At 48.9% G+C, this 14,966-nt stretch overlaps 1 protein-coding gene across 3 annotated transcripts in view; it reads right to left on the bottom strand.

Moving 5' to 3' along the window:
- TRAF7 (TNF receptor associated factor 7) overlaps window positions 1–14,548 on the bottom strand; it is a 44,084-nt gene extending 29,536 nt beyond the window's left edge. The window contains exons 1-2 of one of the 3 annotated variants that reach the window (XM_067534152.1): window positions 12,470–12,538; window positions 12,104–12,200 (exon numbers count right to left, since the gene is read on the bottom strand). The gene's annotated coding sequence lies outside the window, so the exon portion shown is untranslated. Of the gene's footprint in view, window positions 1–8,181; window positions 8,287–12,103; window positions 12,201–12,469; window positions 12,539–14,499 lie in introns of those variants that run through there. The other 2 variants (XM_067534150.1, XM_067534151.1) reach the window with 2 other exon arrangements.
- Between the last annotated feature and the right edge of the window lie 418 nt (window positions 14,549–14,966).

Below are 14,966 nucleotides of genomic sequence, written 5' to 3'. Positions count from 1 at the left end.
CAGGCTGTGTGCAGACTCAGGCAGACTCCACTTCACTCTCTCCTCCTTTGAAGGTTTTCTTTGCATCCATAAGGGATGGAGACTCCAGGAAGGAAAGAGAAGCTCTGGTTCTGGAGCTCAAGGATGGACTATTAAAAAGAAGGACAACTAGGGACAATTTGTACAGTCATGTAAATTCATTACACATGGGGCCCTGGTTACATGTCTTCTCCAGATGGGATTGTGGAAGTGTTTAATACTAAAGGGAACTGAGCAGGTACGTCAAGGATGGGCAAAACATACACCCTCTTAGGGGCTGGTCCAAAGCCCATTCAAACTGATGGAAAGACGCCTGTTGGCTTTAGGTCAAACTCTAGATAAAAAAGGGTATACTGGCCAGAAGTCAAGGATCATCCACTCTTCTTTTTAAATGTCTGCTTGGCTGAGCAGCCCCCCTGAGCTAGGCAGACGGGAATCCGCTACAGGTGTTCTCTGAACAGCAAACTAGCGGGCTGCAAGCAATGGTCAGAATGTTGAGTGGCGTCTCGGGTTCTTACAGAACAGCCGCAGCCACCACTCAGATTTATATTTCTATCATCTTTCATCCCAAACGAATTCAACCGCCAGACCTAGGAATCGCTTCGCCAAGTCCTGAAATGCAGCCTCCTCTAAAAAGCAGCCATCTGATAGTGCACAGCCACTTATACACCAGTTTCTGGACTGACACCAAAGAATATCCTAGCCAACTGACACCAGAGGAATTACGGGGAGGCAGACTGTCAAACGACTCAACCTGGAATTTGCTTAGGACACGAGGGTTAGCAGCCTATGACTCCTGCAGAAATTATCATGGGGTCCTGGGTGGCCACAAGTGGATAGGACTTTGATTTTACATCCAAAAGTCACATCCTCCTCATGCCAAGCAGGGGCAGCGGATCAACACTAGCCCTTGACGAATCTGCACCATTTTCCTCCAGCACACTGCATTTTCCTTGGACTCCTTCCCTCCAAGCACAGATGAGGCTGACAAAATCGCAGCCTGAGGAGGTACGGGTGCAGGCTGCCCCAAAAATGATGCCTTAATGCCGTGATGTATTCTGTGTCATACAACATACGTGCACACCGTGATCCTGCAGGAAGACCTTAAAATAAAAGATTGGCAAGGAATAACAATATCCTTGGGGCTGTGATGTCCTTCTTAGCTCCTCAGAAAAGCAAGTGGCCTTAGAAGTCCACTCAAGCAGCCTTGGCGGCCCAGCTACACAGAGAAGGCCCTAACAGTCCCCATTTTTTGGAGACCGAGGGGCAGGGGGCAGCCAACTCAGTGCTGCAGCGAAAGGGCAGTCTCTATTTTGCACTAAAAAACCAAGGAAGTATAAACAGTTCATGTGGCCGGGTGCCATAGCTAGTGGCAAAGGACTTGGGGTCATACCTGAGGAAGGGAGTAGGACCGTGAGGACAGCTAGCCAGCTTGACTGGATCCAGAGGTCTGCAGATCTTCTCTGCCCTGCAGCTTATTCTTTAATGCATCTTCCCTGGTTTTGCCAAGAGCAAATAAAAAAGAGGAAGCAGTAGGGCCAGCCTTTCACTAAATCACATGACTGACAGTTACCAGCTGCAGGGGGGGGGGGGGGCAGGAGGGGTGGATTCAAGCACTCACACTGCACTTTTAGATCCCAGAAGTCCTACCTAAGTAACCCAGCCAAAAAATCTGGGTCTGGCTGACAGTTTACAGGGAACAAGACCCACTCTACAAAGCAGGTGAAGCACAGTCAGCAGCAGTGTGAATTTCCCATGCTGCCCTTCCTAAGTAAGACGCCTCAATCCTACCCAGGAAGGAGCACCTCTGAGTAAAAAGGGAGCATGGTCTCTACGGCCAGACGAGCCTTTGACCTCTCTCATGCACTTGCCGACAAGGCAGTGTGAATGGTGCAACTGCTCATTTCGAGGGATGTCCCTCTTTCCAGTCCCAGAGCTCCCTGTGCACCGCACAAACCTGGCGTCCCCTTCCTTTCATTGGGGAGGGGTATTTACAACAGAAGTAAAGACGCAGGAAGCCCGGGCCTAGGAAGGGTCATTTACACGAGGGAAGGACTCCCACAGATTTCCAGCCTCCTGCATGAATATCATTTTCTGTTCCTCTTTTTGGGGCTACATCACAACTTGTGTTCCACATTTGGCCCATTGTGGGTTGAGAGGCATGATGGCAGTGACGGGGATACTTCCACTGGCGTCGGGACAGAGACTCACCAATTAATCTCCTTAGATACAGAACTGCACCTAAAAAGAAGGAACGGGTCGATGCGATGCCTCATACAGAGCATCTGGTATTTGCCAAGGAATCTTCAACCATCTCCCAACCTTATGTGCTGAATGGTCAATGCAGTCCAGTTCAGAAGCTTCATAAGTGTGTCTTTCTTCCTCCCCGCCAAGCTACACTCGAGTCGTCTCTAAGACTGTGCAATGCAGTTGCAACTGCTGTGCTGGTGAAATCATACCAAGCAGGGCTGTTTGCATGGAGCCGGTCTAATGGTAGCAAGGACGGATGTGGGGGTCCTCTAATTGTATCTCACAAAAGCCTGATGTCGTAGGATGTCTTCAATTTGAAGCAGGTATTTTAATGATAAAATCACAAACATTTGTTCATCGTGCTCTCTGTGGTGATGCAAGTCTGTACTAGATGGTTACACATTCTTTAGCTTATTTGCACATTTGCACTATTACAGGGCAGAGAGAGGGCAACAAAGTGAAATTAATGGTGAGCTGGTCCAACATTGGGCCAGATGCAGACAGAAAGGGAAGTACGTGTGAGGGGAATCAGTAACTACATAGTTCTGTCTCGTTCCGTTACACCCATAACTCTTCCTGAGTCACTTCTTGGGAGGTCAGTTAATCCGCACAGAACCTGCCATCATGGGTTGAACTCTCTCCCCCTAGCCATGCTGCAGTAAGAATGGGTTCTCCGTGTTTTGCTTCCAGGCCAAAAAATGTTGTCTGATGGAAAGCTGAAAAGCCACTGAGAGGGGATCCCTCTAGAAAGGCTGGTTACCAAGCAGGAGGCTAGCTTTATGGATTGGGAACTTATATTCGGCTATCACACCTTCTCTATTCCATAAAGAATCCCAGACACCTGAAGACTAGCATGCATTGAACGGAGTCACACGTCAGGGCTCAGCAAAGCTGGTTCTATGTGCTATTACCGTCTCTCTCTCAGCCTTTACCCGTGTGCATGTGATAGATAGATAGCTTTCTGCTGGACTGCCAGCCCTAGAACCCGCAATGCTGAACACAGAGCAGAGCCAATGGGTCACAACTTCTGCCCTGGAGGGGACTCTGTCTGCAGCTGCAAGAGGAGTTCAGTCTCTATGGCCTATTCCAGGGTTTCACAACCGGTGTGCCATGGTGTGTCGCCAGGCCTGAGCGGGTGTGCCATGGAATGTTTTGAAGAGTTCTGGATTGGCTCATGAATATTCATGAGTCCATTTGGAGACTACATGGTGGTGCACCTCAAAATAATTAAAGGTGTCAAGGGGTGCCACGGCAGAGAACAGGTTGGGACCCACTGGCCTATTCAATCCTTGACTGGTGCAAAAGCAGGCAAAGACAGTCTTGTGGCTAAGGAACAAATAAGAACAGATCCAGTCTCAGGAGTAGTGTGACTGGCTGTAGTTTCAGCAGATGACTTGGGGTGAGTCCGCTCACTTTTCTGAGTCTCAGTTTCTCCATCTGTAAAATGGGGATAACAACACCCGCCTTGTGGGCAGCTGTGAAGCTTTAGATTTTCAAGCCCAGAGGGGACCTGTAGGAAGGCGCTGTCGACTCCCCTGGAGACAGAGCCCGAGGGAGGGCGCGAACAGCCTGAATGGACCCAATCAGGCCCAGCAGCTAGGTCTGCCCGGCAACAAGGGAACTAGGCCGCGATAGGACCGCCCGGCCAGCCCAATCAGCGGCAGTGGGGCGGAGCCTCCACAGGAAGGGGCGGTATAAAAGCCCAGCCCCAGAGCACAGTCAGGGAGAGACTGCCGCTGGAGACAGATGTGCTGCCCTGCTGGTAGAGGCCTAGGCTGGAGTAGCGCTGCCAACCAGCCCTGGCCCCACCCGGGCCTGGAGACTGGGTAGGGCCTTCCCAGAGCTGGGCTGAGGTACCTGGACTGGACCGAGTCACCGGTGGCCTGGGACTGGGCAGAGGCCCTGGAGTAACCCGGGTGGAGGATACCCCCTGAGGCCGGACAGGACCTGGAGGAGCTGCCGGAAGCTGAGCCCCTCCCTGTGCCAAATGACTTAGAGGAGCTGCCCCTTGAAGAGGAGCTCCCCGCATTGCCACCCGTGGATGAGGAGGGACTGATGGGCCAACCCCAGATGGAATACCCCCACGATACCAGGGAGACAGGTACTGGGGCCAGCAGGGAGGGACAGCCATAGCTTGTGGCTGAGTCTGAGGCCTAGTCGGTGTGTTGCGGCGGGAGCCACGCCGTCACAGTGGCAACCGCTTTTGCCACTGCTAGGGCCCTGGGCCGGACACAATGGAGATGGGTGGGCCTGTGTCCCCCTCTTCCCCTTTTCCTACCCACCCTGATGAGAGCCTGCTGCTCCCTTCCGCTCCAGAGAGCGAACCCACTGCTGACTTGCTGGCTCGCCCTGCCTAAGGGTTAGAGCAATCGACTGCTGGCTTGCCGAAAGCGAACTGTTTCCCCTGTGTAGGAAGGCGCTGTGGCCTCCCCCGCAGACAGAGCCCGAGGGAGGACCCCAGCAACCGGGCCAGCGAGGGCAACCCGCTAACAGGATCATTATGATGATCCAGCCTGAGCTGGTACAACACAGGCCAGAGAATTTCACCAAGTGATTCCTGCACCAGCCTGTAACTTCTGGGTGAGCTACTGCAGGTGTTTTAGAGAGGTCTAGAAAGCGTGTTGCGATCCGCCAACAGACTGCGCTAGAGAAATGCAAAATATTGTTACCGGAGGTACAATAAAAGGGGGCCCAGTTACTACCATTTGGGATGGCAGGTTTTGTAGCACTGGTCTTTGTTCTTCAGGAACAGAATCAGTCTTTCAGTTCTATGTATGTTCCTATGCTGGGCTCAGACATCATGCTACTTCTCTGAGCCCCTGTGAAGTGAGCACATCATTGCTGGCAGCTGTTATCTATACAAATGACAGCTATTTTTTTGAATTGTAGACCTTCATAGCAACATGTGAACTGAATGCAGAGCTGAGACTGCATGCACAACAGCACTGGGGGTTGCTTGGCTGTTTGAATGTCGAATTCACATGCACAAAGACTGCTTTAAAATCACCCCCGAATTAAAGGTTTTCCCCGTCCAAAAAATAATCAGCTTTTGTTATGGACAAACTCTTTGCAATATTTTGCTTTAAAAATGGAAGCAATAACTTTTACACATTCTTATAACTGGATCAAAACCAATTTTGTTTCAAGGGAACAACGCATCTAATTTTTCCTTAGATATAAGGCCACATCATAGCTTAGATCAGAGGTCAAAGGTCACTCAGTCTTGCAGCATGGAAAACCAAAACTATGCTTCAAGATGCTTTCCCCGACTTGATTTTAGGAAACCTGGGGGAAAAAATTCTCCTAGCAAATGAATTTCCTATTGCACAAAGGTCAAAGGGCTCAACTTTCAGAAGGGTCCAGCACCTACAACTAGGGTGACCAGGTGTCCTGATTTTATAGGGACAGTCCCAATACTCAGGGCTTTGTCTTATATAAGTGCCTATTACCTCCCCCCACCACCTGATTTTTCAACACTTGTTCTCTGGTCACCCTACCTACAACTGAGGCCAGATTTTCAAGAATTCAAATGAATAAATGGTCAGACTGACAGAGAAGATCAGCATGTTGCAGAACTTTAAAAAATCTTGCCTTAATTGCAGCTGAATTCTTTTGAAAATTCGGTCCCAAGATTATATTTAATACCACGTGTGACTCCCTTCCAGGGCTATCAGTGTTGTGTCATATCCTATATCACATACAGAGCCATTTTTTGGAGGTGTGCATTTTTATAAAGTTACACTTTAAGGGTGCGTTCTTGCAGCTCTCCTTATCGGGAGACAAGAACCCCAACTTCAGTGGAAGTTAGAGCTTCAAAATTAAAGCATGATCATGAGAGATTATAGTTAAAAAAACAGTAAAATTTTTAAAAATCACATCACAACTGGCACTAATTGGTCCCACAATTCACTTTTAAAGATCTGAAGCCATTTTCAGTTGCCATGGGGCTCTCCAGGGAAACCTATTGCCATTACCTATTGCAGACCTGTCCCAGCACTACAGTAATTAAACAAACCCTAATGCTCAATTTACTACTTTACATAATAACACAGAATGTGCACACAGCATTTTCCATGTTCAGAGCTCTGTACGCGTATTAGCTAAGCCTCACCATATCCCAGAGGGGGAGGGAAGTAGATATTCTTCCCATTTCACCGGGCGGGATGGGCGTAAACTGAGGTGCAGAGTGGGGCAGTGCCCTCAGCACAAGATTAGGCAGCGAGTCAGCATCAGAGCCAGGACCATGGAAGAATCCATCCAAACCTCAGCCCCGGTGGTACTGTACACGTGCACAAAACATACACATCTGAAACAAAGCAGAGCTGCCTATTTTAGAGGACGTCAGAACTGGCTGACTAACCCAGGAGGAGTGATAAGAGAACCAAGAACCTGCAGTACAAACACAGACCCTGATCTCATCCCCTTCACTTCGCACTTCCCCAGCTCCCACAATTTATCCAAAAGCTCCTCAAATATTCCGTGGTAGAGGAATTTGCCTGTGAAAAAGCAGCAGCTGAATAGAAGCTAATCTGTCCCCAGTCAATCAAACCCTTGGTGTTTGGTTGCAATGGATTTAAAAGCCCTCTTTCATTTGAATTGTGCAGGGATTTAAACACCATCAAACACCCCCAGTGATACAGTTTAATAAGTTATCAAAGAAATCCCTGTTAACACCAAGGGAACGACTGCCAAGAGGTAGAACATCTGCCTCAGCCCCGACACTAAAAGCAGGACATTACATTCTCTCTCCCTAAAAAACTTCCCTGCAGGTTCAGTTGGATGACTTTCTTCTTTCTGCCTGTTTTAAACTATTGCGTACTGTTGTTGTCGGCCATTAAACAACCACTACGTTCCATCCTAAAGGTGGCTGCATTTCTCTGGCAGGGTCCAGCAAGTCCATTTAAAGCACTCTACGATTCTTCTGGCTGGAAGACATTCCGAGAAACACAAGCCATAATCATTATCCAAACATATGTAGCTCGTTTTTTTTTTTTTTTTTAACTCCACTTTGAAATTTGATGATATGCTTTACCCGTGTTCTGGGTGCAATTTGTTTGCTTTAAAGACTCATCTGAAATATGCCAGCTATCTTCCCTTACTAGAAATCTCAAAAAAATCAAGGAGAAAAATTTCAGTGCGTTTCAGTTGCCTGCTCATATTACTACAGTTCCTTAAACTTTGCTGCTTAAAACAAGGACAATCAAATGCAATGCAAGCCAGCTAACACTATTACTAGAGAAACTTTCAGCTAGGATCAGAACAAGGAAACCGGGGCCTTTTTTTTTTTTTTTTTTTTTTTTTTTTTTTTTAAAGAGAATACCGACAGCTCAGATAGGAATGGTTGCAAAAGGTAGCCGTGAAGGCACTTAGGAATACTTTGACATTTGAGAACAGATCCTTGATTCCTGAAGATAAGTTTGTGACAATGGTGATTTCCAAAGTGCAGAAATCTAGTAGCAGCTTTAAAGAGAGAATGCACCAACCCCCATAATAATAAACCATTAAAACGGTTCCTTTAAATAATACAGAGCCCTTTACAATGGAGTGGCATTTTTAAGAGTAGCTGACACATGAGACCTCTTTAGTTGGCATTTGTGACATGTTTTGGAAATGTAGAGTCCCCCGGTCACTGTTCAGGAAAGGGTTAATGACTCATCAAGCTGACCTTTTATAGCAGCATATTAAGATAGCTTAATATATTCCAATTAGCTGCAGGTGATAGGTAAGGGACGGGACTTGGATTTCAGCTCCATCCAGCTTCCTCACTAAGCTCTGCATCCGGTTATAAAAGCACATAATACTTCCTCACTTGTCACTGATTACTATAAAACAACAGCCGCCTTCCGACTGTGCTGCAAACAGAAACTCTGCTGATATGCACATGACACTCATTACACAGGGCAAATGCTTTACCTTGTGCGAAATTCACTCGTGGCTATTCAAGCTGGAAGCAAGAAGCAAAGTTCGGCAAGCAGCTAAGCGCTCCAGCGCTGGGCAGACTTTTACTCTTTCAAAATGTCTCTTCCACTATCTGCGTGCGTGTCTGTGTATGTATCGCTTCTCAGTGATGTAAACTGAAAGGCACGCAGAGAAGTGGGTGATATGTAAATTCAGCTGGAAAATCCCACAGCTCGGCCAATCCCAACTCCCCGTCTCGGCTTTGTCCTGGCAGCTCTCTGAGACCAAAGAGATTTAGACTAGGAAGGAAAACCCTCCCCACACATGGAGGTCAGTACACACAGTTTTCACTCTAGAGGAATTTTAGAACTGGGCTAAAGAAGGGCAGAAATTCCCAAACTATTCCTACCTTTTAGTAGTTGAATAAACAGCAACTCACTGTGTGCAGACATACCCCAAGGAACATTGGGTTGACTGGAATTGTGGTAATCAGAAAGCCCTGATACTGAGCTGAGAGTCTGTCTGAAGAGCGAACATAGGTGTAGATTAGGAGATGGTGTGTTGGAGTCAAGGGAGTTACAGGACTGCGAAAGCTGCTCTCGTGAGATAGGAATCAGGTCACAGGATTTTAGGCTTGCCCCTGATGCAGTTAGTGATCTCCAAGAGGAAACACAGGGCAGCCCTTTCGCCATAGCTTTCAAATCAAACTCCTATTTGTTTTCTCCTAGCTCCTAAGAGTCACTGACTCTGCTGAAGCTCGAAACAGGCTGTGTTAAAGGGGGAAGGAGGCAGTTTGCAATAGCCAAAATGGACCAAAATCTTCCAGTGACGTTTTGACTAACACACGTTTTTTAAATTTGTGGTGGGATTTTCAGATGTGCCCTGCACTCTGCTCCCATTTCAATCAATGGGAATTTGACCATTGACTTCAGTGGGAGCAGAACTAGACCAGTGCAGAGTCCTTTTGAAAATTCCTCCCTCAAATCTTCAAATGCACCTCTGAGACCCCAGACGCCATCGTGATGGGACTGCGCCAGTTAGGGAAACTACTGAGGCCTGGCTTCATCGCCCAAAGTAAATCAAGTAACATGCATGTGTGGGAAGCAGCATAAAAGGACAAAAAGCAAACAGGTGTTTAAATGGTGCTTGTTTTCATAATCCAAGGGTGCAGTAGAAAGATTGGGAAGGATTTTTTCTCAAATGTCCTTCTGATGACATGGAGAGAGTAGGTGTGTTTGTTCCAGCAGGGCCATACGCAGCCTGGAAGACTAACATTACTCCAGTGAAAGATGTATAGATTTTAAAGCCAGAAGAGACTGTGTAAGATCAAATATAATAAAACAGAGCTTGTTCCCGAGGGGGGCTGGGCACCCACAACACACCCACGTCAACTGGAAGTTGCAGGATGCTCAGTACCACTTAGAATCAGTCCCAAGTAAACATATTTGCTTCATAATCCCTTCCTCTGGAATTCCCCTTCAGCTTGTCACATAACACAGCTTCATGGAGAGCACATCCTAGCTATGGGGAGTTGCACAATCAAGAACAACAAACCACACCGAACAATCTACCGTGTTTCTGACCCCAGCAGCATGAATTGATGGCTGTCCAGCTGCAGCTGCAGAGGGGTTAACACAGGCAGTACTGTTCCCTAACAACAGCATCTTTCTTAGGCTTCTGGAGCTATCTGCACTCACCGAATGTTTACACCTACTCCATTGTGCACCCGTTTGGCCTTGGTTGCCCAACACCACTTAGGCATATTTCACAAGAGAGCTGAGCTTTACCTTCTCCGAGCCACACCTTACTGGGGCATTTTATTTGCAGCTGAGCAAGACCAGCCACAGTGCAGAGCACTCAAAAAAGCAAATCCGGCACTTTCCAGACTGTCATATCTGAGTTTACTGTGGCATTTCTGGGAAACAGTGCAGTACACTCCTTCCCCACCGCATGTGAATGAAGACACTGGGACTGGAGAGCTGGGATCAATTTCCTCTGCCACAGACTCCCCATGTGTCCTTGGGCAAGTCACTTCATCTCTCTGTTCCTCATCTGTAAAATGGGGATAACAATAGCAAGCCCTTTCTCCCACCTTGTCCATTCAAGTTCTAAACTCTTGGGGGCAGGCCTGTTTCTTACATATACAGCACCTGCACAGTGGAGCCCCATTTTCTGTTCGGGCCCCTAGCCACTAGGGTAACACAATTAACGATAACTGCTGATTTCTTTAAGTGGTAACAGCTGCATGTGTTCCAAATAGCTGACTGCACGATGCACGCAACTCAGTGCTTCTCTAGTGATGAGCATGGCATAGATCCAGATGGGTTGCAGTTCTCAACCCATAGTGGATCACAACCCCATTTTAATCGGGTTGCCAGGGCCAGTGTTAGATTCGCTGGGGCCTGGGGCTGAAGCCGAAACCCGAGGGCTTCAGCCCAAGGTGGCGGGGCTCAGGCTCCGGCCCAGGCCGCCCCCGCACCCCCCCCCCCCCCCAACCTGTGATCATGTAGTAATTTTTGTTGTCAGATGTGGGTCGTGGCGCCAAGAAGTTTGAGAACTGCTGGCGCAAATGTAATGGGATGGACCCACCAGCCAGTGATTGGTAAGGAAAGGGTTAATCACTATCTGCCCAGGTCTTTGCCTTCGCTACAGGATTATTACTGAATCAAGCCTTGAGCAGAAAAACGCTGGACTACAGTGGAGCAAACTCCTTTTCTGGGGTGGTGACAAGTTTCTGGAATCAGATTCCGGCAATATGGAGCCTTTTAGATTGCCCAGTGAGCCCTGGCAGTAAGGAATATTTTGCAGAACTCCAAAGGTATGACATTCCTCCTCCCCCCATATCTCCCGACTGCCATAGAGAGCCAGGGTCTGCTCCAAAAGCCTGCAGAATTCCTGCTGGGGAGTGACTGGGCAAGGTGAAGTCCCAGGCAGCCACACAGAGGAACCTGTAACAGAAATAGATTCTTTAGCAAGTTACTGTATGCGGCTGCAATCTCCTAGATAAAGGAAAGTGGGTATCCAGGTTTCTGCCCCCGACAGCTCTCACAATAACAATGTTAGGCATGCACAAACACCAACTAATGGGAACAAAATTCCCAACTCTCGCCAGTGGATAAAGGAAACCTCTGCTGGGATTTGCTAAGGGTGGATTTTAAGCACAATTAATTTGACAATGGGGGGGGAGGGAGGGAACTCGTAGCTAAATTTATTTGTAAATGTTCAAGCTCGTCTCAATTGTTGACACCTACGTCAGCGAGCCTTTGATGCTTTGGCTAGGTTTCGGCTGCCCCTACAACGTTCCTGAACAGTTCATCCTCCTCTAACTGGGAAAGTGACAAGGCTGCTCACCTGGGAGAGCAATAATCATGCAAAAAAGGTTTTTCTGTTTAGGATTTAAACTGAAACTTGTAAGTGACAAGTGCTGACAAGTGCAGGGATTATGTCAGGCAGAACGGGTGCAGGAAGCAACGTCTTGCAACCCACACTTCCTCTCTTCCCTGCAGAATCACACAAGGCCCTGCCTGAAACCAGGGTCATTTCTGATCTCTCTGTTACGGGCAGCATCTCCTTCAGAAACATAGTCACTACGTCAACAAAGCAACCCCAACCCAGCCTTCTATCTTAACAGCCATAGTAGGTCACAGGTGTTTGATTAGCCACATTCAGCCTTTCTCAGAGAGCTTGGGATCAAAATCTTCAAACTTGGGTATGGAAAGTTACCCCCCCAGATTCAGGCACCTAAATAAGGGGCAGCTTTTTCAGAGGTGTCAAGATGCCACAGTGCCAGCTGAAGTCAACATTGACCCTTCAATGGAGGCCAATGGCTCACTCTATTTCAGACACTGTAATATCGACTTAGTCTGGGAGGAGTGCGGCCTATCAGAGGTTTTACAGCCGATTTACCAGATATTCACTCCTGTTACCAAGTACCTACCTCAGCATGCGACTGCAGACAGATTCAGTGTCTGATCCAGTGCCCATTGCAGTAAACAGGAGGTTCTCCACTGACTTCAATGGACATCCATCAGGACCTGGCTCGGTTTTAATTTAAATGCGTTTTTTATCCTTATTCAGAAAATGGCACAGTTTGCACCCCATGGCAGGTAGATATCTATGTACAAGAATTATTTAAAATCCCTAGCCAACTGACCAACAACCCTATGCATTTATGTATGTAAATGCATATAAATATTCATTGTCATATATACGGAGACAATTCCATATCAATTCCTAGCCGACGTGGGCTGCATACACAGAGAGGCAAGTTAAGTTAACACATATTTCCATTCCTCCATCTCACCTGATGTGTGAGAGAGATTTGGGCACATCTGTGACTCCAGGCAGTAATACCCATATGGGGCCAGGAAACTCCAAGAGAATCTCACTGCATTGTTCTGTTGGGGGGAAATTGCAGAATGAAGCAAGGATCCTGAAGGGACACTAGTCTATGGGCATGGAGGCCTTGTGTGGCCCCCTCACCGTTACCTGGCAACGCAGTTCAGTCCTCAGCTAGTGCTTGCCCTGGGGCCCCCACTTAAGGAGGTCTGTGGCTACATTAATTTTCAGTGGGCAACTCCAGAGCCAGTGAGGAGGAGGGGGAGAGAGGGAAGGAGGCCAATGTACAGTCTCCCTGACCTACCCACTTCCCTCAGAGAAAGCCATCCAGAGGAGCAGCTAGGGATACTGCCATGGAGATGGCTGCCATGGAGATGGGGGATGATTGCCCCCATTCTGCATGGGGAGTGTAACAAGGGCACAGTCCAACCCCCACCCACTTATACAGCCTTTCCAGCACAGAGCGCTTAGCAAATGTCACAAATTGATACTCCAGCTCTAGGCGGGAATTGCTCACCCCGCAGTCATTCTACGCTGAAATGCAACAGGTACTTACCACCAGCACTAATCGGGTTAGGACAGAGGTGAATTGAAGCTGCACAGAGAGTTTAAGGAGGAAGACTGAAATTATCAGAGGAGAAAGAAATGACTTGGTACCATTTTCAAAGTTCAGAAAATACATTCATGCCACATAGGAGTTCTTTGCAGTGCAGTTAATCTTCACAGGGAGAGCACAGTAACCTACTCCTTACTTGTTCCATGTGCATCAAAAGCTGTTGATGTCTACACCGATCTTTCCTTTAATGTCTATCAGCATACAGCAGAAAGGTTCCCAATTAGTGTTTTACAATGGAACCCCACCACGAAGGCAGGCTGAACTGAAAGAGAGCCCACGCTTCACAGTTCCACAGAACAAAAAAGATCAGCAGGTTGAAATCTGATCAAGTAGGAGAAAGTGGCTCTGGTCACATGGACAGCAGCTAGAAGTGGGCAGGAAAATCAAGCTGAACTGAAGAGGATGTTTGAGATGAAAGATTCGAAAAGCAATTTTCTACTCTGCCCCAAGAAGGAAGATCTGTAACCAACATATCCTTGGGGCAATTGCCGAATCTATTGAGTGCACACTGAGAGGCAATGTAATGGGAAAGCTAAGGGCGCAAACCTGGGGAAAACATGGTTATTAAGGTGATCAAGAGAAAGAGAGGGCAAGCAGCAGCATATGCCCTGGGCAGGACATGCTACAAAACTAGCAATATAAATTGGAGATGTACTGTATGATAAAGAAGTACATAAAATAGCACACAGCAGACATAAGGTATTGTGGATGAGGAGAGTGAGAGCCAGCCAAGATTTATTGAGGCCTATGTCCAATAAGGAGACAGAAGACACTGGCTGTATTGTGCACTGCACAGTCACAACCCCCCTGTTTGGATTTATCAAATGCTTTAGCTTTTATTAAAAAAAACAAGGTAACTGCAATCAAGAGAATCATCCCAGAGAGCTGCCTGCACAGCTCTATCCAGGGCAGCTCCCAGCACCTCCACACAGCCATCATCCAGCTGTCAAACAGTGAACTAAAGGCAGGTGCAGCATAGAACAGCTGTTGCAATAATGTGTGGAGGAACTCCAGTGTCACCCACGTGCACGGAGGGCCACAGCTCCTTACCCTACGAGGCGGCTGAGCTTCTCCACCACGAGCTCCCCCGGAGGCCGCCCCTGTTGCAGAGCTGGGAACGGATCACACAACCCCCCCCACAGCTCCCATCCCCCATTCTCCTCCCCGGCTGCCTGCCCCACACATCCTTCCACAGGTCCCCACGCACAGCCTCCCCCCCCCCCCCGCCGGTACCCCCTCCCCAGACAAAGATCCCCCACCGCTGGGTGCCCCCCAGGCCCTACAGCCCCTCCCCCCCCCCCCACAGGGCCGGACCCAGCCCCCCATCGCTCCCCGCAGACCCCGCCCCCAGCCCATCGGATCCCCGGGCCCGCGCTCACCTGTCAGCGGCGGCGGCCCGAGCGCGGCTGGCCGGTTCCGGCCCATCGTGTCCCCCCCGCCCCTCCACATTCCCTCCGCCTCCTCCAGCTGCCCTGGCCGGCGCTGGCTGCCTGCTAGGGTCCGCTCCCCCAGGGCTCCTTGGGACTTGTAGTCCCTCCTCGCCGGCCCCCGCCATCCGACTGTACAGCGGACCCCGCGGCCCGTGGACTACGAATCCCAGCAGTCCCAGGCAACCTTGCGCTGATTGGTGCTCACCTGCTCACTCCAGGCCGCGAGCCCATGCCGCCATTGGCCAGGATCGTACGTCCCTCACACCCACTGCCCAATGGCGAGGCCAAAAGACGAGTCTCTCGCGGGATTGGCGCGAGGGGAGAGCAGCTGCCGAGGCGAGCCCGGGGAGGCGGGGCTTTAGCGAACGACTATTTGTGATTGGCTGTGTGGGTGTGACGCGAGAGCCTGCCCAATG

This window comes from Emydura macquarii, unplaced genomic scaffold (assembly GCF_026122565.2).
Source record: "Emydura macquarii macquarii isolate MOO-44397 ecotype Brisbane River unplaced genomic scaffold, CSIRO-AGI_Emac_v2 contig_3390, whole genome shotgun sequence".
NCBI classification, from domain to species: domain Eukaryota; kingdom Metazoa; phylum Chordata; order Testudines; family Chelidae; genus Emydura; species Emydura macquarii.
This window is presented reverse-complemented; position numbering and strand designations above follow the sequence as displayed.